Here is a 23,346-nt window from a genome sequence, read left to right as displayed (position 1 = left end):
TTGAGAGCGGAGCATGCGCACTGGCAGCCCCTCGCTCTCCCACCGGAGACTATGCGCAGGCGCGGTGCACTGCGCGCCGGCACGAGGGTGTTTTCGATGTTGGCTGTGAAGAAACAGCGGGCGATGTGGACGACCGTTGTTGAGCTGGTGTGAAACGTCTGTGGTCAGGTAGGTGTGGTCTCGTCTCTCTACGCGGCATGCGGAACCGACTCTTGACCTCGTTCTCTCCCGAGTGGACGCCAGGGGACTTTTCTGTTTCCACTGTATCGGGTCTGCAGGATTTGTGGCAGCGAGCACTGCGGACGCGCTGCTGATTCGGGTTATTTTTACTCCAAACCCTCCTTGCCTCCCTCACACAGATTCTCGCGTTAGAGGAGAGTTGAGGCGGATGATGGGGTTTGGGGGTTCAAGGGCGTCAGTGGTGGGCATTGAGCCATACTAGGCTTCGCCAGGCGTCATCTCACCTTACACCCCCTCACCCCATGTGTGACCTGCCCCCTCAGGCCGCAGGAACCCGGGCAGCCAGAGCTGGACGCTCTCGATGATAGAAATCTGAAATGAATTCTTGAAGGAGCTTAAGGCTGTGGATGCAGAATAGTGGGAGCAGATGGAACTTTCTGGATGCCCCACGGATTGGGACTGTAGATAGTGTGCCCTCTCATCCTCTTCTTGTAGAGGCTTGTGCAGTTTATTTTTCTGTCTTTTGAAAAAAGGAAGCTCTGAAATTCCACTTGTCAATAATCTTGAGTTCCAAAGTTGTGTTTATCCTCTCTAGGAAATAACGTTTTTGCTAATATATAATCTAATTTTGTTTCAGAGCTGTCTATTCTGGGATCATGACTCAGTGCACAATACTTTAGTCTTCTTTTTGCTTATGTTTTCATTTGAGTTTATGTACTAGGACATGTACCCTCTAGCTAAAAATGAGAATATAGTAACCTTTGCTTTCTGTTTACCTGTGTCAGAGCAAGAAAAATGATGACCAAATGTATTTTTCTATAAGTAGTCGCCAGAATGTATGTATGGTAGGTGAATTCACCAAGATCGACAGAAATGTCACCAAAGGTCTATCACAGAATTGTAAAGTCCTCGTTTGTAAAGATTTTTTAATATTTCAGACTCATTCTGAGTTGTCTTTGCTATTATTTTTGTCCTATATGTCCTGCTTCCTATGGTTGTAAGTTAACTTTGATTCACATTAACACATGTGGACAATCCGAAGGAAAATAGGCTCTTCAGAAACTAATCTGCAATTTCATGAGCAAGATCAATATTATAAACTGGATTTTGACTTCCTTAAGTAAAGCTGAATGGGCAGGAATCAGAAAACGAAAGACTCCTATGGTCTATGCTTTCCTTTATTTCCATCCAGCCAATAAACCACCAAGTCTAAATTTTCTTAAAGAAAAACTTTCGGTCTAGGCACTGTGGCTCACGCCTGTAATCCCAGCACTTTGGGAGGCTGAGGCAGTCGGATCACGAGGTCAGGAGATCCAGAACATCCTGGCCAACATGGTGAAACTCCATATCTACTAAAAATACAAAAACTAGCTGGGTGTGATGGCACATGCCTGTAGTCCCAGCTACTCAGGAGGCTGAGGCATGAGAATCACTTGAAGCAGGGAGGTTGCAGTGAGCCGAGATTGCGCCACTGCACTTCAGCCTGGCGACCGATAGAGACTCCGTCTTAAAGAAAAAAAAAGAAAGAAAAAGAAAAAACTTTCCTATTTATGCTTCTTCTGTATCCAAGCACTGGCTTTATCTGAACAATTCCAGGAATTTCTTTACTGGTCATTAGCTTTCATTTTCATTCCTTCCATTTCATTCTTTGAGCTGCCCTCTTCTCCTGGTGATTGATGCTCCCGACTGAATCAACACCTTCACTCCTTTGCATGGCATGCAAAGTCCATTGAAACTTTAAACTCTGCCTACCTTCCAGTTTCCTCTACCTAGAATGCCATGGTTTTCAATAGTAGGAAAAATCCTATTTATCATGCAAAACCAAGCTTACTTCATCCACTATAGAATTAAACAAATTCCTCTAGGCTGTACTTACCAGTTTTTTAGGTAGTATAATTCTCCTTTGGTGTCAGACTTGGCCAGTTTATATATTTGTGTTCTTTACTATCTTCATGGTTGCTGAGATTAGGCATTATATTGAGTACAGGTTTGTTGTATGGAATTGATAGATTGGTGACAGCTTTTATCACACAAACTAAGAGCAGCAGAGAAAGGAAAATGAGTACATTCAGTCTTAAGCTCTTTTCCAATGCCAAGGTGGTTATGGTTCAGAGCTGACTTCAATCTTAATATGATACATTGTTCTTGTTATGAATTACAAATGAGTTTTTTGCTTTATTTTTTCCCTTTGAAATAAATCATAAAATATAGTTGGTGATATGGTTTGGTGGTGTCCCCACCCAAATGTCATCTTGAGTTGTAGCTCCCATAATTCTCACTTGTGGGAGAGACCCAGTGGGAGAAAAATGAATGGTGGGGGCAGTGGTAGTGAGTAAGTCTTGGGAGATCTGATGGCTTTATAAGGGGAAGTTCCTTTCGCTTGGCTCTCATTCTCTCTTTGCCCTCCCTTCCTCTTCTGCCATGATTGCGAGGCCTCCTCAGCCATGTGGAACTGTGACTCCATTAAACCTCTTTTTCTTTATAAATTACCCAGTCTCAGGTATGTCTTTATCAGCAGCCTGAAGACAGACTAATGCAGTTGGAAACTTACCACCAGTATCACTAGGATAAACTGCAAGTTTTTGGCTGACCTATTTTAAACATTTTATTATGGTTTAATGATATGTAAGAACTCAGTATTTAGGAGCACATTTCAAATCTGTTTTCAGAATATAAGCCAAGCCACATTTGAAAGGTACATTTTAGAAAAAAAAGTAACTTAGGGTACTAATTTTCTTGAGCACATTCATTTAGTAATGCCACAGTTTAGATGTTTGGACTATGTTAAGTAGTTTGAGTTCTTACTGTATATGCCCTGACTTTTACACAGCAGTATACTTCCCAGCAAGGTGGTTATAGGAACTTGACTTCCTTCTCAGGACCACTTGAGTTGTACCTTCTCTCCTCCCTTCCCTCTCTTCCTGGTCCTTGCAGGTCTCACTGTTGCCAGGAATTCCTTCTCACCTTCCCTCAGTGCAGGGCCTGCAATTAAGGGAGGAGTGGAAAAGATCAGCCTCCCTATCTTTTTCTCCTAACTTCATTTATAGCTGCTTTCCACCTCATTTTAACTGGAACCTCTGTTCTAGTTAGAAACATTGTTAGACTGTATATAGTTTTCAATACAACCTTTCTGAGGAAATGTAGAAATGCTGCAGAGGTTCTCAAACTAGAGCTGAATCTGAACCTGCATCCATGATTATCACCTGTATGACACCCTTATCCTAAAACTGTTACGCAATAGTCTATGGCCATATCACCCTGAACACACCCAATCTTGTCTCAAACTGTTATGCAATAAAGGGTTAACTCAGGAAGTCTGGGAGGTTCAAACCCTGCAGCCTCCAAAGAAGTTGGCTCTTGACCAGCTCCTGGAAGATGACTACTGACCTGTTGAAATGCCCGCCTGATAAGAGTGCCTTTGTATACCTAGCTAGCTTATATCAACAGTATGATTTATAGTAAGGCCACACTTGAGCCACACTGTATCAGTTTGATCTCTGGAGGTCAATTTTAAATAACTATTTAAAATTAATTAAATAATAATTACTCTATACCTATCTAGATACAAAGAGAGGTTTTGGGGGATGAGGTAGGTGGGAATCACATAACCATATCTTGCTGCTAACTGTGGGCTTTATAACAGAGTTCCTTAACACTTAGATTTCAGAACCTTTTATACCTTTATGTCTTTCTAATTAAAAAGTCAACAACATTATTCTTGAGTCTATAGTACTTAATGGGAATGAGTACTTAAAAGAATAGATTTTTGAAAAGATAACCACCAGGTCCCTCCCACAACAAGTGGGAATTATGGGAGCTACAATTCAAGATGATATTTGGGTGAGGACACAGCCAAACCATATCATCAACTATATTTTATGATTTAAAAGGGAAAAATAAAGTAAGAAAGAGCTTATGGAAAAGTCCACTCCAGCTTCAGGACACCTGGCTTAAAATGAACTTTCGTAATGGACCCATTTCATAAAATGGTTTTATCCTGTTTTCTTGGAAACTTGGTAGTAACTTAGATTGTTTACCTAGAGTCTTAAAAGAAGGTCTGGGTGAACAAACTCTTTTTTTATATTTGTAATGAAGGAAAATAGCATCCAAGCTAAATTAACTGTAGAATTTGTTATTTTTTTTATGCATTCATGGCACTTGCATCTTCAGAAAAAGTAGCTCATTAAAAATTCTGCATAATATGCTCTCAACTCATTTGTAATATTGCACATTTCCTACAGAAATAACCCATCTTTATGCAGAATGATAGAATTTTGAAGTAAGTTTATTAACATTCCTTCAGGAATATGTTGTACTATTGGGTTGCAGGTTAAGGGGAAGCCATAGAATCCTTTTTTACCAGTTTTACTTTTGATAGCTGTGCTTTTGTATACAACATACTATGATGTAGGGTAAATGCACCTGATAGCAATAGCTTAAGCATACCCTTAGAATGATCCTGTATGGCAGATAAACCTGAATATGTATTCTGAGCTAGGGAATCCAGAGCATGGCCAACCTGGAGATTCATTTCTTATTTATGATAAACATCTGATGCCCCAGCCTTTCCCATAGAACTTGGCAGCACAGGGGATGGAGGCCCTGAGATTTGAGTTAAATGAAGGTTGCTAGGTAGAGGTCATTATGGAGAGGTTGTTAAGTGAAAATGCTATATAAACTGCATGCTCTTTGCAGGCAGTTATAGTTTTCATGCCCAGTCCCTGCCACTGGGCTGTGTAGTTATGTTGTCTAGTCTGCCACCACTGGACTCTCCATAAGCCCCTAATAAAACCTGTCTCGTTTGCTGGCTCTGGGCCTCTTCTTTGTCCTCTTGAACCTGATGTGTTCTCTAGTGAGGTTAATGGGGCTTCTGCACAACATACGAACAGCCAAATGTAAGTTTTCTTAATTTTTAATTATATTTTTCTTTACATACTGTGAACATTTTATTTTTCTCACTTTCTCTCTTCAAATCATGTATGAGCTTTTTAAATAGCAGCAACTGTCTTTATTTAGATGTAAATCCCCAGTATTTAATGCATTATCTGATACACAAATATAAAGTGAACATTGAATGACTAACAGCCTTAAAATACAAGGCCCTCTTGTTAAACCGTTAAATTGTTTATAATTACTTTGTAAATTATGATAATTTATGATTATAAATTTATCTCTATAATTACTTTAAACATATAACAGTGGTAGGAAGTAAGAACATAGTGAGAAAGAGCAGTAGAAATCTGTGGAAATTGCTTTTTTCCAAAGTTGTGTTGAAAGCTTCAGAAACCAAGGAATTGAAACCTATTTCATTGTTGTTTCTAAATAGCAGAGGTTTATAATACAGATCCTCCATTAGCAGAGATGCATCTTGCAGCTATCTTCTTTCCTGAGACATTTTGGTGGTTCTTAGGGTTACTGAGATTGATGATTCTTCTAGGTCAACCCTCTTTCAGCAGGTTTGGTAATTTACTTGCTTTTAACCTCACAATACCAGGAACAGAGTAAGATATAGTAATGTTTGAGTATTTGACTCATGATTTAGGATACCTTTAATTTTTTTTTTTTGTTTTGTTAATAGGACTTTTCCTTTTTTTTTTTTTATTGCATTTTAGGTTTTGGAGTACATGTGAAAAACATGCAAGATTGTTGCATAGGTGCATACGTGGCAGTGTGATTTGCTGCCTTCCTCCCCTTCACCTATATGTGGCATTTCTCCCCATGCTATCTCTCCCCAACTCCCCACATCCCGCTGTTCCCCCCCACTCCCCCACAACAGACCCCAGTGTATAGTGCTCCCCTCCCTGTGTCCATGTGTTCCCATTGTTCAACACCCATCTATGAGTGAGAACATGCGATGTTTAATTTTGTGTTCTTGTGTCAGTTTGCTGAGAATGATGGTTTCCAGGTTCATCCATGTCCCTACAAAGGACGCGAACTCATCGTTTTTAATGGCTGCATAATATTCCATGGTGTATATGTGCCACATTTTTCCTGTCCAGTCTATCATCGATGAGCATTTGGGTTGGTTCCAGGTCTTTGCTATTGTAAACTGTGCTGCAATGAACATTCGTGTGCATGTGTCCTTATAGTAGAACAATTTATAATCCTTTGGATATATACCCAGTAATGGGATTGCTGGGTCAAATGGAATTTCTATTTCTAGGTCCTTGAGGAATCGCCACACTGTCTTCCACAATGGTTGAACTAATTTACACTCCCACCAACAGTGTAAAAGTGTACCTATTTTGCCACATCCTCTCCAGCATCTGTTGTCTCCAGATTTTTTAATGATTGCCGTTCTAACTGGTGTGAGATGGTATCTCAATGTAGTTTTGATTTGCATTTCTCTAATGACCAGTGATGATGAGCATTTTTTCATATGCTTGTTGGCCTCATATATGTCTTCTTTTGTAAAGTATCTGTTCATATCCTTTGCCCATTTTTGAATGAGCTTGTTTGTTTTTTTCTTGTAAATCTGTTTTAGTTCGTTGTAAATTCTGGATATCAGCCCTTTGTCAGATGGGTAGGCTGCAAAAATTTTTTCCCATTCTGTTGGTTGCCAATTCACTCTATTGACTGTTTCTTTCACCGTGCAGAAGCTGTGGAGTTTGATTAGGTCCCATTTGTCTATTTTGGCTTTTGTTGCCAATTCTTTTGGTGTTTTGTAATATGTTTTTATAAAAATTAAATAGGAAGATTGGTGACTTGAAGATGATTCAACTGGAAATGACATTGCTGAGATTGAAAAAAAGGAACCAATTGGCTTATAAATTTTATATGGACCTATATTTTATAGAAGGAGTTGTTGAAATGGGTGTAAACAATACCTCATTGGAAAGTAAAATAGGAAAGTTTATGTTCACAGGCCCATGAATTTTTGGCAGCCAAGGGGACAAACATTTATTAAATGTCTACTAAGCTATATATAACATATTTTAGACCATCTCAGCAACTAGAAGTGAGATTTTTGCAGAGGTTGTGAATAAGTCATGCTGGTAAAGCAAAGGTGAAACAGTTCAAGGTAATTTTTTTTTTTTTTAAGACAGAGTCTCGCTGTCACCCAAGCTAGAGTGCAGTGGCATGATCTTGGCTCACTGCAACCTCTGCCTGCTAGGTTCCAGCCATTCTTGTGCCTCAGCCTCCCCACTAGCTGGGGCTACAGGCATGCACCACCATTCCTGACTAATATTTGTAGTTTTGTTAGAGATGGGACTTTGCCACGTTGCCCAGGCTGGTCTCAAACTCCTGGCCTCAAGCAATCCACCCACCTTGACCTTCCACAATGCCTGGATTATAGGCATGAGCCACTATGCCCAGCCATTCATGATTTTTTTCAAAGGTGAAATTCTTTTTGTAACTAGAATTTCAGAACACTTAGCTCTGAATTAGTACGGAAGGGAAAAGATGGACAAAGTGGAGTTTTACTTGCCATTGCTGTGATTAAGAAAATCTGGGCTTCGGCAGCTAGACTTTTAGCAATCTCTGTTACCAATTGCAGAACCTGATTTCTGAGTTGGTAGAATACTGTGAAAGAAACTAGAGGAGAAAGTCTTCTTCTAAAGATACTGGGGATGGCAGAGGTGGAATCTCATATTTTCTAAGATGTCTGGGTATCCTTTTGAGGATGTCATTCATTATACATTCCAGGGTACTTAGACTCAGAGTTGTCACATTGTTCTTTCTGCTCACTTAATCCCAGATGAATACAATTCCCCTTAAGGACAATTAACATGTTTGGAACAGGAATCTGGATCAAAGTGAATTGAAAGCTGTCCTAGGAACAGCATGGGAACATTTAGCTGAGGCTGAACTTGGAAGTAGGTGCTGGGTACTTCCTGTAGCCTATGTGGTAGTCAGGAGAGCTAATAGGTAAGGCAAGAATCTCATGGAATGTCCAGGGCCCTAAGTGGCACCACTAAAAGAACAGCCAGTAAGGTGAGGTGGGTCCAGTAGCCTCACCCTGAGTTCAAGGCCAGAATGACTGTCATTCCAGCATGAAGTGTTGCTGCATACGTCATTGCTTCTCCGAGGATCCGAAGGGACAGAATGATGACAACTGAAGCTGAACTTACTCAGTGACACTGCCCATGTGACTTAACTGATCTAATATAATTGTGATTTAAATCAAGTTTAACAACGAATCTTTAATAGGAGTGACCTGCCCCTTCAGGTTGTATGTTTGTATGTGAAGAAAGTTGGCCTCATCTCCACTGGGGATGAGGATTGCTTTTTGGCTCATTTATTGCCCCCTATAATTTTAATGGCAGTGACACCAAAGACCAGGTTAGTCTAAACATGAGTACTTGTACCCAAGAGAGAGATAAAAGTTTGAATCCCTTTCCTCTGAAGAGTTCCTCAGCATACCAAGTTTTTTACTTTAAGCAGCTAAGGTTTAGGTAAAGGGAGAGGCAAAAGGTGGCACAAAGGGGCAGAGCTACTCAGTGCCAGGAAGCAAGATTTACTTTAAGATTCAGGCCAGGCATGATTGCCCACACCTGTAGTCCCAGCACTTTGCTGGGCAGATTGCTTGAACTCAGAAGTTGGAGACCAGCCTGTGCAGCATGGTGAAACCTCATCTCTACAAAAAATACAAAAATTAGGCAGGCATGATGGTGTATGCCTGTGGTCCCAGCTGGGAGGATCTCTTGAGCCCAGGAGGCAGAAGTTGCTGTGAGCCAAGACCGTTACATGGCACTTCAGCCTGAGTGACACAGCGAAACCCTGTTGGAAAAAAAAAAAAAAAAAAGAAACAAGCAGCTGCCTGCTGAGGTAACCAAATGAACTGCTATACCTCTGCCCAAAGCTGTATATCTTCACTGATAACACCACTTATTTGAGCTTTGGGTACTCCATGATACAATGGCCATAACCACATTACCTATCAGCTAGGGGTAAGTAGGGATTGCTGTCCATCAGTCCTGATAACTTTCCTTCCTCTTTTCACTCAAAGAAGCAACAACCAATGTGCCATTTAGGTAGCTTGTTTCAATCCTGCCTCTCACCACTCAGCCTCTAAAGATTTAACAGGTAGGATGCTGGTGGACTTTCACCCTTCACCCACCTATGACTTGGACAAAAGCATTTGCTTCTAAGTTGGGTAGTTTTGAATCTCCTAACTTGGCCCACGAGGACCTTTTGTTCTTCCTTTTCTAGAAAGCAACTGCATTGCATCTTCATCATCATCATCACCAAAACTATCAGGAACTATATAAGGTCTGAGATTTTACCCCATATACTTAGCTTTGCTTACAAGCTAATTAGCTAGAAGCTGTTACTCTTTCATTAGTGGCAAAAGACTTAAGACTCCTGGATCAGAGACTAAGGACTTTACTATTCATAGTAAAGCAATAAACACAGCTTCTTGTTGGCTTTTTTCTATTTCCTATTCCTCTACTCCCACAATGATGACACAGGGGGCCCGTGATGGGTGCCTATACACTTGGGGAGTTGCACTGCAAAAGAGGAACACTGTTTTGTTTTGTTTTTTTGTTTTTTTTTTTTTTGGGAGGGGGGTATTTGCAAGATCCACTGCTTTTGTAGCAAACAGAAGCAAGCTTGCTCTCTGTGTGAAGGAAGACATGATTTCATCTCTGAAAATTGCTTACTGCACTTCATCTTTCAAGATTGCTGATTGAAACATAATCTTAAGAAATAACTCAGGTAAAGAGCAGTTAGGACTTTTCATTATTGCCATACTGAGGACAGGCAAAGGGGTACTAAGGGCACATGGAAAATTGCTTCTCTCAGCAGGTATAATCTTTAATGGAGGCGAATTGGGCAATATCTAACAAAACTACATATGCATTGACCTTTTGACTCTGCAATCCTATTTCTAAGATTTTACCCTGAAGTTATATGTTAAGTAATACAGAAATATAAATACTCAAGATTTGTCATTTCAGAATTGTCATTTTAAGATGTTGGAAACTTAAATGTCCAGACATAGGAGAGTGGTTGAATTAAATATGGTACATCCACAAAATAGAGTACTATACTGCCACAAAAAAGAATGAAGATTTCCATGAAGTGATATAGAGCAATTTCCAGGGTATATTTTAGGTAGCGGAAAAAAAGTAAAGTGAAAAAATTTATATAATACCACCTTTGTATAAAAAGGAAGGGGAAATTTAAATACACATGCCTATTTTGTTTTGTTTTTGAGATAGGATCTTGCTCTGTTGCCAAGGCTGGAGTGCAGTGGCACAATCATGGCTCATTGCAGCCTTGACTTTCAGGCTCAAGTGATCCTCCCACTTCAGCCTTCCAAGTAGTTGGGACTCCAGGGATGTATCGCCATGCCTACCTCTTAAAAAAAAATTGTAGAGACAGGAGTCTTGCTGTGATTTCAGGGCTGGTCTCAAACTCTTGGGCTCAAGCAGTCCTCCTGTTTTGGCCTCCCAAAGTGCTGTGATTACAGGTGTGAGTCACCACACCCAGCCTCACATGCCTGTTTTGCAAAAAGAAATACAGGAAAGAAATAAAAATCAGATGTGATTGGTAACCTGCAAGAATTGAGTAGGAATGGCATAGATAAGATGGAAGATAATCATGTTAATGTTTTGTGTACTCAAATATAATAAAAGTCAACAAAGATAAGGGGAAAAAAAACACCCCAGGGAACTTCTGAATGCCTATTTTGAGCACCGAGCCATGCTTGTGCAGAGGGAGACATTTCAGCTAAAATTACTTAACTGAAATTTGAACAACTGCTCATTGCAGGTAAGACAGAGTGAGTTTTTAGTTTTATTTCTGCCACTTAACTATATTCTTTTTTAAAAAAAATTAATTTTGAAAATCAAGAATCTCTACAGTATATCATGTACAATGTTGAGAACATAATCCAAAATTTCTTGATATACAAAATGTAAGTAAATTTGGCCCATTCTTAAAAAAAAGACAATAAATGGAGAAAAGTGAGAAGACAAGGGCTGTGGTTTGAATGTGTTCCCCAAAATTTCATGTGTTGAAAACATGTTCCCCAATGTAACACTATTAAGAGATGGGGTCTTTAAGACATGATTCATGAGGCAGACCCCTCATGAATGGATTAGTGTTACTGTTGCAAGAGTCAGCTGTCACAGGAATGGGCGCCTACTGAAAGGATGTTTGGCCCACTATTCTCTCTCTCACATATTTGCTTCCTCTTCTGCCATAGGATTACCCTGTCTAGATGCCGGTGCCGTGCTCTTGGACTTCCCAGCCTCCTAGAACTGTGAGAAAAAAAATTTAATAAATTAACAGGAGGTGGCCAAGATGGTTGACTAGAAGCAGCTAGTGTTCGTGACTCTCACAGAAATGGAAGGAGAGAGTAAATACAGCACCTTCAACTGAAACATCCAGGTACTTGCTTTGGAAATAATCAAGGAAACAACCCACAGAGAAAAGCAAGGCAGGAAAATGACCCATCTGGGAGCAACACAGAGCCAAGGGAACCTCCCCTGCCCAGGGAAGTGGTGAATTAGTGTGTCACCCCGGGAACCTGCACTTCTCTCATGGGTCTTTGCAACCCTTAGTTTGGGAGATCCTTTAGTGAAACCATTTCACCAAGGCCTTCAGTCTGACTGACACACAGAGCTACAGGGTGTCCTAGCAGAGCAGCCACAAGGGGACACATGGAAACTTGGGAGCCTTAAATACTAGATGGCTTTCTGGGCATCCCAGCAAAAGCAGATGCAACTCCAGCAAACTGGGAGGTTAGACACTCCACCCCATACATACTCCTAGGAAAGAGGCTGAATTGAGAGGGCTCAGCAGCAAAAATCTGCAGGTTGCACTTCTGTGGCACCTCACAGGATAAGACCCACTGGCTTGGAATTACAGCCAGCCACCAGTAGCAGTGTTACACCAAGTTGGACCTTCCAGGGGTAGGGCAAGGGCACCATCTTTGCTAATTGGGTGACTTAACTATGCCAGCCTTTGGGCTTTGGAAAGTCCAAGCTAACCCGGGGTGGAAGGTATTCCCCAACATAGCACAGTTGCTGTACAAAAACACTGGCAGACTTCCTTTTAAAGTGAGTCCCGATCTCGTTTCTTCTCACTGGGTGGGGCCTCCCAGCTGGGGTCTCTAGCTACTCCTGCCAGTGTTCTTTGGTCAAGAGTTTTGAAACTTCCCTGGGACAAAGCTTCCAGAAGGAAAGGCAAGTTTCCATCTTTGCCATTTGGGCAATTATGCCATTCTAGCCTTCAGGCCAACAAGAGGGTAGAAGTGGTACCCAAGCACAGCACAGCTGCTCTATGAAAATGTGGTCAGACTGCTTCTTTAAGTATGCCTCTGATTCTGTTCCTTCTCGCTGGGCAGGGCCTCCCAACAAGGGCCTCCAGTTGCCCCTGCTGGTGTTCTCTGGCCATGAACACCTGCAGGGACACAGGCACCCCCATATGCACTAGCACTTTGCTGTAGCTGCCACACCATAGCACCCCTCAGCACAGTGGATTCTAAACCATGAGGAGCCACAGGACAATGTCAGGGCTCAATACAAGTTCCCCAGAGTTGGAGAACGCAGTCTGGGGTTTGGAATCGGAGCTTTGACCTCCCTAAAATCTCTCAAAAATGAACTCAGTCAACAGAATCCACCTTATACCACAATCAAACCCTCAAGGTCGTCAAACAGGATAAAAGAAAAAAAATCCAAAGGTCAACAACCTCAAAGATTGAAGGTAGAAAAGCCCACAAAGATGAGAAAGAATCAGTGCCAGAACAATGAAAGCCAGAGTGCCTTCTTTTCTCCAAAGGTCTGCATCACCTCCAGCAAGAGTTCAGAACTGGGCTGAGGCTGAGATGGCTGAAATGACAGAAGTAGAATTCAAGAGTATGGATAGGTACAAAGTTCATTGAACTACAGGTATATGTTGTAACCCAAAACAAGGAAGCTAAAAGTCATGATAAAATGTTGCAGGAGCTGACAGACAAAATAGCCAGTAGAGAGAAGAACATAACTTAGCTGATAGAACTGAAAAACACATTACAAGAATTTCCTAACGCAATCACAAATATTAATAGCAGAATAGACCAAGCAGAGGAAAGAATCTCAGAGTTTGGAGAGTATCTTTCTGAAATAAGGCAGACAAGAATAGAGAAAAAAGAATAAAAAGAAACTGACAAAACCTTAAAAAATATGGGATTATGGAAAGAGACCAAATCTGTAACTGACTGGTGCACTTGAAAGAGATGAGAATAAAACGAACTTGGAAAACATATTTCAGGATGACATTGATGAGGACTTCCTCAACCTAACTAGAGAGGCCAACATGCACATTCAGGAAATGCAGAGGACCTCCAGTAAGATATTTCACAAGAATATCATCCCCAGGACACATAATCATCAAATTCTCCAAGGTCAAGATGAAAGAAAAATGTTAAAGGCAATTAGAGAGAAAGGCCAGGTCACATACAGAGGGAAGCCCATCATACTAATGGTGGACTTCTCAGCTGAAACCCTACAACCCAGAAGAGACTAGGGACCAGTATTCAGCGTTCTTAAAAGAAATGCCAACGCAGAATTTCATATCTGGCCAAACTAAGTTTCATAAGTGAAGGAGAAATAAGATCCTTTTCAAACAAGCAAATGCTGAGGGAATTTGTTACCACCAGACCTGCCTCACAAGAGCTCCTAAAGGAAGCACTAAATATGGCAAGAAAGACCATTTACTAGCCACTACAAAAACACACTGAGGTACACAGACCAGTGGCACTATAAAGGAACCACATGTAAAAAGTCTGCAAAACATCCAGCTAGCATTATGATGACAAGATGAAATTCACACATATCAACACTAACCTTAAATGTAAATGGGCTAAATGCCCCCAATTAAAGGACACAGAGTGGCAAACTGGATAAAGAACCAAGACCCATTGGTATGCTGACTTTAAGATACCCATCTCACATGCAATGACACACACACACTCGAAATAAAGGGATGAAGAAAAATCTACCAGGAAAATACAAAACAGAAAAAGGCAGGGGTTTCAAACCTAGTTTATGAAAAAACAGACTTTAAACCAACAAAGATTAAAAAAAAGACAAGGGAATTACATAATGTTAAAGGGTTCAATATAACAAGAAAATCTAACCTAAATACATATGCACCCAACACAGGAACACCCAGATTTGTAAACCAAGTTCTTGGAGACCTTCAAAGAGACTTAGACTCCCACATAATAATAGTGGGAGACTTTAACACCCCACTGACAATATTAGATCATCGAGACAGAAAATTAAAGATATTCAGGACCTGAACTCAGCACTAGGTCAAGTGGACCTGATAGATACCTACAGAACTCTCCACACCAAAACAATAGAATATACATTCTCATTGCCACATGGCACATACTGTAAAATTGATCACATAAATGTTAGTAAAACACTGTTCAGCAAATGCAAATAACTGAAATAACAGTCTCTTGGACCACAGTGCAATCAAATGAGAAATCAGGACTAGGAAATTCACTCAAAACCATACAATTATGTGGAAATTGAATAACCTGTACTTGAATGGCCTTTGGGTGAATAATAAAATTCTATTAGAATTCCTGGCCAGGGCAGTCAGACAAAAGAAAGAAATGAAGGGCATCCAAAAAGGAAGAGAGGAAGTCAAACTATCCCTGTTTGCAGACAACTTGGTCCTGTATTTAGAAAACCCCATACTCTCAGCCCAGAAGTTTCTTAAGCTGATAAACAACTCAAGCTCAGTCTCAGGATACAAAATGTGCAAAAATAACTAGCATTTCTTTACACCAACAGTCAAGCCAGTAGCCAAATCAGAAATGAACTCCCATTCACAACTGCCACAAAAAGAATAAAATATATAGGAATACAGCCAACTAGGAAGGTAAAAGATCTCTACAAGAACTGCAAGCTCTTGCTCAAAGAAATCAGAGTTGTCACAAACAAATGAAAAAATATCCCATGTTTATGTATACAAAGAATCAATGTCATGAAAATGGCCATACTGTCTAAACCAATTTACACATTGAGTGCTATTCCTATTAAACTACCATCGAGATTCTTCACAGAACTGGAAAAAAGCTATTTAAAAATTCATATGGAGCCAAAAAACTCGAATAGCCAATGCAGTTCTAAGGAAAAAGAACAAAGCTGGAGACATCACGTTACCTTACTTCAAACTAGACTACAGGGCTACAGTAACCAAAACAGCATGGTTTTGGTACAAAAAGACACATAGACCAATGGAACAGAATAGAGAACCCAGAAATAAGACTGAACACCTACAACTATATGATCTTCAACAAACTTGACAAAAATAAGCAATGAGAAAAGGATCCTCTATTCAATAAATGGTGCTGGGATAACTGGCTGGCCATATGCAGAAGACTGAAACTGGACCCCTTACACCATATACAAAAATTAATATGGAGTAAAGATTTAAGTGTAAAACTCAAAGCCCTAAAAATCCTAGAAGACAAACTAGGCAATACCATTCAGGACATAGGCACAGCAAAGATTTTATGACAGACACCAAAGGCAATTGCAACAAAGGCAAAAATTGACAAGTGGTATCTAATTAAACTAAAGAGATTCTGCACAGCAAAAGAAACTATCAATAGAGTAAACAGACAACCTACAGAATGGGAGAAGGGGGAAGTGCTACACACTTTTAAACAACCAGATCTCATGAGAAGTCACTATCATGAGAACAGCAATGGGGAAGTCCACCTCCATCATCCAGTCACCTCTCATCAGCCCCCTCCTCCAACATTGAGGATTTCAACTGGACATGACATTTGGGTTGGGACACAGCCAAACCATATCAGACATGGACACTTTTCAAAAACAGATATGCATGCAGCCATCAATCATGACAACATGGTCAACATCACTCATCATTGGAGAAATGCAAATCAAAACCATAGTGAAATACCATCTCACACCAGTCAGAATGGCTGCTGTTAAAAATAACATGCTGCTTAGGTGGCAGAGAGAAAGGAACAGTGATACACTGTTAATGGGAGTGTAATTAGTTCAACCATTGTGAAAGACAATATGACAATTCCTCAAAGACCTAAAGACAGAAATATCATTTGACTCAGCAATCTCATTACTGGTTATATAGCCAAATGAATATAAATTGTTCTACTGTAGAGAAACATGTATCCGTATATTTGTTACAGCACTATTCACAATAGCAAAGACATGGAATCAACCTAAAGACCCATCAATTATAGACTGAATAAAGAAAATGTACACCTACACCATGGAATACTATACAGCCATAAAAAGAACAAGATCATTTTTTTTTCTTGCAGGACGTGGATGGAGCTGGAGGCCATTATCCTTAGCAAACTAATGCATGAATAGAAAACCAAATACTGCTTGTCCACATTTGTAAGTGGGAGCTAAATGAGAACACGAGGACACATAGAGAAGAACAGCACACAACACACACTGGGGCCTATCAGATGGTGGAAGGTAGGAGGAGGAAGAGGATCAGGAAAAATAACTAATGGGTAGTAGGCTTACTACCTAGCTGGTGAAATAATCTGTATAACAACCCTGCCCCCCATGACACAAGTTTACCTATGTACAAACTGCACACATACCACTGAACTTAAAAGATTCTTTTAAAAATTAAAAGTTACCCAGTCTGGTTTTCTGTTACAGCAGAAGAAAATAGACTAAGAAAATTGACACAAAGAACTGAGCACCATCTGTCAAGCCTGTGGTCCCAGCTACTCAGGAAGCTCAGGTGGCCTGAGGCCAGGAGTTCGAGGCTCTAGTGTGCTATGAGCTTGCCTGTGAATAACTACTGTACTTCAGCCTAGGCAATGTAGCAAGACCTCATCTCCATTTAAATAAGTAATTTTTTTTGTGACTAAAAAATGGTACCTAGAAATGAGGCTCTTGCCTTAACAAATACCTGAAAATGTGGAACTGGCTTTGAAACTGAATAATAGGCAGAAGCTGGAAGAGTTTGGAAGAGCAGGCCAGAAAAATGACCATATTGCCATGAATGGAGCATTAAGAGCAATTGTAATGATTGTTTAAAAGAGGCAAGCTATAGGGGAAGTCAGAATCTTCTTTTAGATTATGTACATGGTTGTGACTGGAATGCTGGTAGAAATTTGGACCATAAAGACCATTCTGATGAGGTCTCAGATAGAAATGAGAAATAAGGTATTGAAAGCTGGAGTAAAAGCCATCATGTTATAAAGTTGCAAAGACCTTGGCTAGGTTATGTCCACGCCCTGTGTCCTAGGTTATGTCCAGGCTTTATGAAATGGAGAATTTGAAAGCAATGAACTAGGATATCTGGCAGAAAAAACATCTAAGCAGCAAAGCATTCAGGCTGTGGTGTGGCTACTTTTAACTACATTCAGTGAGATGTGAGAGCAAAGCGATGATTAAAGACAGAATTTATAATTGAAAGTAGAGCAGAAAGATTTGGAAAACTCAGACTTAAGCTATCACAGAGTGAACTTTACAGAGTGAAAAACTGGGACAGATTACTAAGGGGGTGGACCAAGTGCCGTTTGCTAAAGAGATTACTGCTATGAGGGAGCCAGATAGTATTCATCAAGATAACGAGGGAAAAGACTCAAAGGTATTTCAGAGATCTTGGAGGCTCCCCCTTTTATCACAGGCCTAGAGCTCTTTATGAGGAAAGGATGTTTCTGGGGGCAGACCTGGGACATCCTCCACAGGCTTACTCTCTAAAGCTATTTTGGACCCCTGCTCCTCATATTTCATTGCAGCACCCCTTGGCCACCCCAGCTGTGGCTCAAGCAAGCCCAGGTATGGCTCACCATACCACTCTGGAGGTTAAAAACTGTCAACTTTGGTGGAGTCTACATGGTACTAATTCTGCAGGTACACAGAATGCAAGAACTGTGTAGCTACGTTTTCTTTCACCAAGACTTCAAAGGAAGTCATGGACAACCTGCGTGCCCAGGCAGAGATGTGTCACCAGGGTGGAGCCACTCAGAGGGTCTGTACCAGGACAGGCTCAGTGGAGCTGTGGAAATGGGGCCACCCCCAAGACCCTGGAACTTTAGGGACACCAGTCTGCAACTCCAACCCAAGAGAACTGAAGCATGAACTAAGCCCTGCAAAGCCATAGGTGCAGATCTGCCCAAGGTTTGGAGGGCCCAGCCCCTCACCCCCAACAAATTATACGCTGTGTCTAGCATACAGGACATGGAGTCAAAGGAGATGATTCTCTGGTTTTAAGGTTTAATGCTGTTTTTACTGTTGTGTTTTGGACTTAGGACCAGTTACCCTTGTCTTTTTGCCTATATTTCTATTTTGGAGTGGGAATATCTATCCTGTGTTTGTCCCACTCTTGTGTTTTGGAAGTAGATAACTTGTTTTGATTTCACAGGCTTACAGCTGGGGGGAATTTGCCCCAGGATGAATCAGGCTTGAGTCTCACCCATATCTGATTTGGATGAGACTTTAGACTTTTGAGTTGATTCTGGCACAAGTTAAGACTCTGGGGCTATTGGGATGGAATGACTGTATTTTGCATTGTGAAGATATAAATTTTGGGGTCTGGGGCAAAATGCTATGGTTTGTATGTATCCCTCAGAAGTTCATGTGTTGAAAAATTAATCTTCCATGTAACAATATTAGGAATGGGGCTTTTAAGAGGTGATTAGGGCATGATTGTAATGAGGGGCTGGGAGGCACTTACTGTTCCCCAAATGGATGTGTTTTTTTTTCTAAGTCCTTGGGCTTTTACTCACCCAAGAATGGATCAGAGACCCTGGTGGCATGGTGATATTGTTCAAGTAAATATCGGACTCAAAGAGTTTTGCAGAAAAGTGATTTATTAGGCAGAGAGAGAGAGAGAGAAGTAGGGAGAAGAGAGAGAGAGGGAGCCTCCACACTGTTGTGGAGGGGATCCAGAGATGGAGTCCGCACAGGTAAGGGGCAGAGGGACTTTTAATCTGAGAGTTACTCCTGCCCGATTTAAGTCCTTCTCCCATCAGAGGAGTTCCCTCAAACTTCCGCTGGAGTGATTGATTTTTGACTTTGACATTGGATTGGCTGTCTGGCCTACAACAGAGCTCCTCCTTTCAGGGGTTTTTTAAACAAAGGAGGCTCACTTAGGTAGTCTACCTTTCCCATGAATGGGAAAGTTAGGCAACTCTAGGCTCCCAGATGCGGGGGTGGATAGAAGTATGGCACTGGGAAGTTCTTGCCTTTGAAACCACGCCCCTTGTGTACTTGGGAAGAGAAGTTAATACAGTCCCTCTGTCCCCTCTCTGAACAGGAAAGTCCAACTGCTGTTGGGATACAGGTGTTGATTGCTTTTTACCTACTTCCTGCTGAATTGGGGCCCTGCAGTTGATGTTTCCTTCACAGGGGAGTCTTTGAGGGGTGAAGGTTGATCCAGAGGTTCACAATAGAGCTTATGAGCCAAGGACATCTGGGGTTTCAGTTGCAGGATTATTTGTGGCCTTATGGTTTTAATTTTAGAAGAAATGAATGTGACAAGAAGGTTAAAGATGGGAGAAGCCCAGAGGCCAACAAATATAGAATGGTTATAGAGAGGCCTAGGAGAGGATACAGCCAGGACAGCCAGTTGTTAAACAAGCTTCATGATACTGTTTCTTGAAGGTCTTTAGCCCATGTTTGGTTGATTCATGAGTTTTTAAAATTCGTTTAAGACAACACTTAATTGGTTTACAAAGTAGCAGCATTTTTTTTTAGAAGGAGACAGGTTCTCTCTCTCTCAGCTTTTAGCAGATTTAGGGCCCTTTTACTTTGAAGAGCTACAGCAGCTAAAGAGTTAAGTTGTGTTTGTAGAGTGAGCTGCCTTTGCAGAGAGAATTAGCAACCTTTTTAAAGTTATTATTTAACTCCTGAGATAGCTTAGATTAAAACTGAGTACAGGTAGTAACTTTTCTAAATGCCAGTACCAAGTTTTCCTATTATTCTGGCTTCCCTCTGACCATCCACTATGAAAGGGATAATTGGAGTTTGAGAGATAGCAAGGTTAAGAGTGATAGTCCTGTTAATGCCAGAATGTAAATTAGACTCATGAGCAGTTACTTTCCTGGGGATCTTGTCAGAAGAGCAAACATATATCCTTTAATGGCTTGTAGGTGTATGAAGGGTTGTCTTCTGGAACTTCAGGCTGTGGAGTGGAGGGCCTATGATTTTTTTCAGGAGGTGTCCAAGGCTTTAGTCGAGTGTGATGAATTCATGAGTCAATTCCCACCACCTTGACTGTCATTGGAGTAGACAGAAAACCGAAAATGGTCCTTCCCAAGATGGGCCTAGAGAGGGAGAGTCTCAGGGGAGAGATTTAACAAGCACCAAGTCTCCAGGGCAGAACAACTCTTTCCCTTTTTCCCTGGGGTGTCCTTTAGGTAATATTTTAAGAGCTTGTTGGTACTTAGCCAAGGGGGTTATATCTTTTATTAGATCTTCAGTTTTTTTGTCTAGTACAAGATTATTAGTAAGAAAGGGCCCTCCATAAAGCATCTCATAGGGGCTGAGTCTTATTTTCTGAGGAGAGTTTTGAGAACTTTAGAGTGCTGTCAGTAATAGAGAAGGCCATGAGAGGTGGGTTTCCTGTGCCAAGTTTTTCAGGCATTTTTTAAGAATTTTATTTATCTTTTCTACTTTCCCTGAGGACTGAGGCCTCCAAGCACAGTGGAGATGATACTGTATTCCTGACGCCCTGGAAATTCCTTGGGTTACTGCAGCTTTGAAGGCAGAGCCATTATTGCTTTGAAGACAGTGAGGGAGTCCGAATTTAGGGATTATTTTATTAATCTGGACTTTTATTACCTCTTGGGTTTTTTTTGTTCTGCACGGGAAAACCTTAACCCAGTTTTTATAGGTATTTACACATACTAGCAGATATTGATATCCCTGAGACTTAGGCATATATATGGGTAAAGTCTATTTGCCAGTTCTTACCTGGGTAATGACCAGCTCACTGTTCCCTAGGAGGAGCTTTGCGACATGCCAAAGGATTATTTTTCTGGTATATTTTACATCCTTTGACTATTTGTTGGACAGCTTTGAAGAGACCTTTTTCTGTAAATATAGATTTGGCCATTCGACATGTATTCTCTGTACCTGTATGGAAGGTTTGATGCAGGGTTTTAAGTTTGATGCAAGGAGATTGCCCACTGTACCTCTTCTGGCGAGTATTGAGGCTTAGTTCCGTGGAGAGGGTTTTACCGTATTAAAGGTCCTTATGTAAATTCTTGTCTGGCTGCCCTTTTTGCTTCTAGGTCAGCTCGGCGATTGCTCTCTACTTTCTTCTCATCTCCTTTCTGGTGACCCCGGCAGTGTAAGACTACTACCTTTTCCAGTTATTGGACAGCTTTTAATAAGTCTAGAATTTCCTTATGATATTTAGTGGGAGGGCCTGCTGAGGTTAGGAACTCTTTTTCCTTCCATGGCAGCATGAGCATGCAGAACCAGGTAAGCATATTTGGAATCTGTGTATATGTTTATTCTGTTTCCTTTTCCTAATTTTAGAGCTTGAGTGAGGGCTACCAGTTCTGCCAGCTGGACACTAGTCCCAGGAGGAAGAAAATTACTTTCAAGCACTGTTTGATCACTGACTACTGCGTATCCTGCTTTTCGGACTCCATTTTCTATAAATGAACTTCCGTCAGTGTATAGGTTAAGGTTAGGATTTGCCAGAGGAGTTTCTAAGAGATTCTCTTGAGCTGCATAGTACTGGGCTATAACCTGCTGACAGTTATGTTCTGTGTCTGATTCTTCCTCAGGAAGAAAAGTAGCTGGATTGAGGGCTGCACATATGTGCAGCAGAAGCACAGGCCCTTTGAGCATTAAGGCCTGATATTTGAGTAAGCAGTTGTTAGAGAGCCATAAGCCTCCTTTAGAGGCCAGAATTCCAGCCACATTATGTGAAGTCTATACAGTTAAATCTTTCCCTTGTACTATTTTAACGGCTTTTGAGACCAGTATAGCCACTGTGGCTACAACTCACAAGCAGTGTGGCCAGCCTTTTGCTACTGCATCAATTTCCTTCCTTAGGTATGTCACTGGTTGTGGTGTGGTCCTCTGAGTCTAGGTGAGAAACCCCAGTCCCACTTCTGACTTTTCTGTAACATATAGGGAGAAGTAGTTTCCTGTAGGAAGGCTTAGAGCTGGAGCCTGCAATAGTGCCTGCTTTAGAGTCTGAAAGACTGCCTCAGCTGTAGGGTCTCATTGTATTAGATGGGTGTTGGCTTTTTGGGTTTCCTTGACCAGAGTGTATAGGGGTTTTGCTATTTCACCATATCTGGTAATCCACAATTGGGAAAAAAAAAGTTATTCCCAAGAATCCCTGCAACTGTTTTAAGGTCTTTGGACAGGGGAAGGCCAGTATGGGTTGGAGATGTTCTTTATCAAGGGCCCGAGTGCCCTTAGACAAGACAAGCCCTAGATATTTTACCTCTTGCCTACAAAGTTAGGCTTTTGGTTTGGAAACCTTATATCCACAGGTGGCAAGGAAATTTAGGAGGTCCTGAATAGCCTGCTGACACTGGGTTTGAGTTTGCAGTTAAAAGTAAGTTATCCAGATGAAGAACCAGAGTATCTGGATGTGAAAAATTACTAAGGTCCTGGGCTAGAGCCTGGCTAAACAGGTAGGGGCTATCTGGAAAGCCCTGGGGTAACATTGTCCAGGTGAGCTGAGAACTCCAGTCTAAAGGGTCTTCAAAGGCGAACAGAAACTGGGAGTCAGGATGTAATGGAACACAGAAAAAGGCATCCTTAATGTCCAGGACTGTAAACCATGGTGCCTCTCCTGGTACTTGAGAGAGCAAGGTGTAAGGGTTAGGTAAAGCTGGGTATAAAGGAATCAGCTTCATTAATAAGCCTGAGATCTTGCATGAGTATAGCTAGGTTTAAAGGAATCACAGCTTCATTAATAAGCCTGAGATCTTGCACCAGCCTCCATTGTCCTTTAGGTTTTTATACTCCTAAAATCGGAGTATTACAAGGGCTGTTACAGGACTTTACTAGACCCTGAGCTTTTAAGTTCTTTTACAATATCCTGTAGCCCCTTTTTGGCTTCTGGTCTTAGTGGGGGTACTGTCTTTGGTAGAGAAGAGGTGGGATTCCTTAGCCTTATTTGAATTGGGCGTACACTTTTTGCCCATCCAAATTGTTCGTCCATTTCCCAAACCTCAGGATTAATTCCTTCTTGAAATAATGGGCAGCAGGGAGAGATTTC

General features: G+C 41.2%; 1 long non-coding RNA gene across 2 annotated transcripts; it reads left to right on the top strand.

The window, feature by feature from the left end:
• Window positions 1-84: 84 nt before the first annotated feature.
• On the top strand, window positions 85-22,213 carry LOC135273980 (uncharacterized). 2 transcript variants are annotated; one of them, XR_010341735.1, is made up of 3 exons: window positions 85-168; window positions 11,336-11,520; window positions 16,445-22,213. It is a non-coding gene; the product is annotated as an uncharacterized LOC135273980 (long non-coding RNA). The 2 variants fall into 2 exon arrangements; XR_010341736.1 differs by lacking the exon at window positions 16,445-22,213 and having other exon boundaries at window positions 11,336-15,591.
• Window positions 22,214-23,346: the final 1,133 nt, after the last annotated feature.

This window comes from Aotus nancymaae, unplaced genomic scaffold, assembly GCF_030222135.1.
Source record: "Aotus nancymaae isolate 86718 unplaced genomic scaffold, 86718_ANA_hifiasm-v0.15.2.pri h1tg000010l, whole genome shotgun sequence".
Classification (NCBI taxonomy): domain Eukaryota; kingdom Metazoa; phylum Chordata; class Mammalia; order Primates; family Aotidae; genus Aotus; species Aotus nancymaae.
This window is presented reverse-complemented; position numbering and strand designations above follow the sequence as displayed.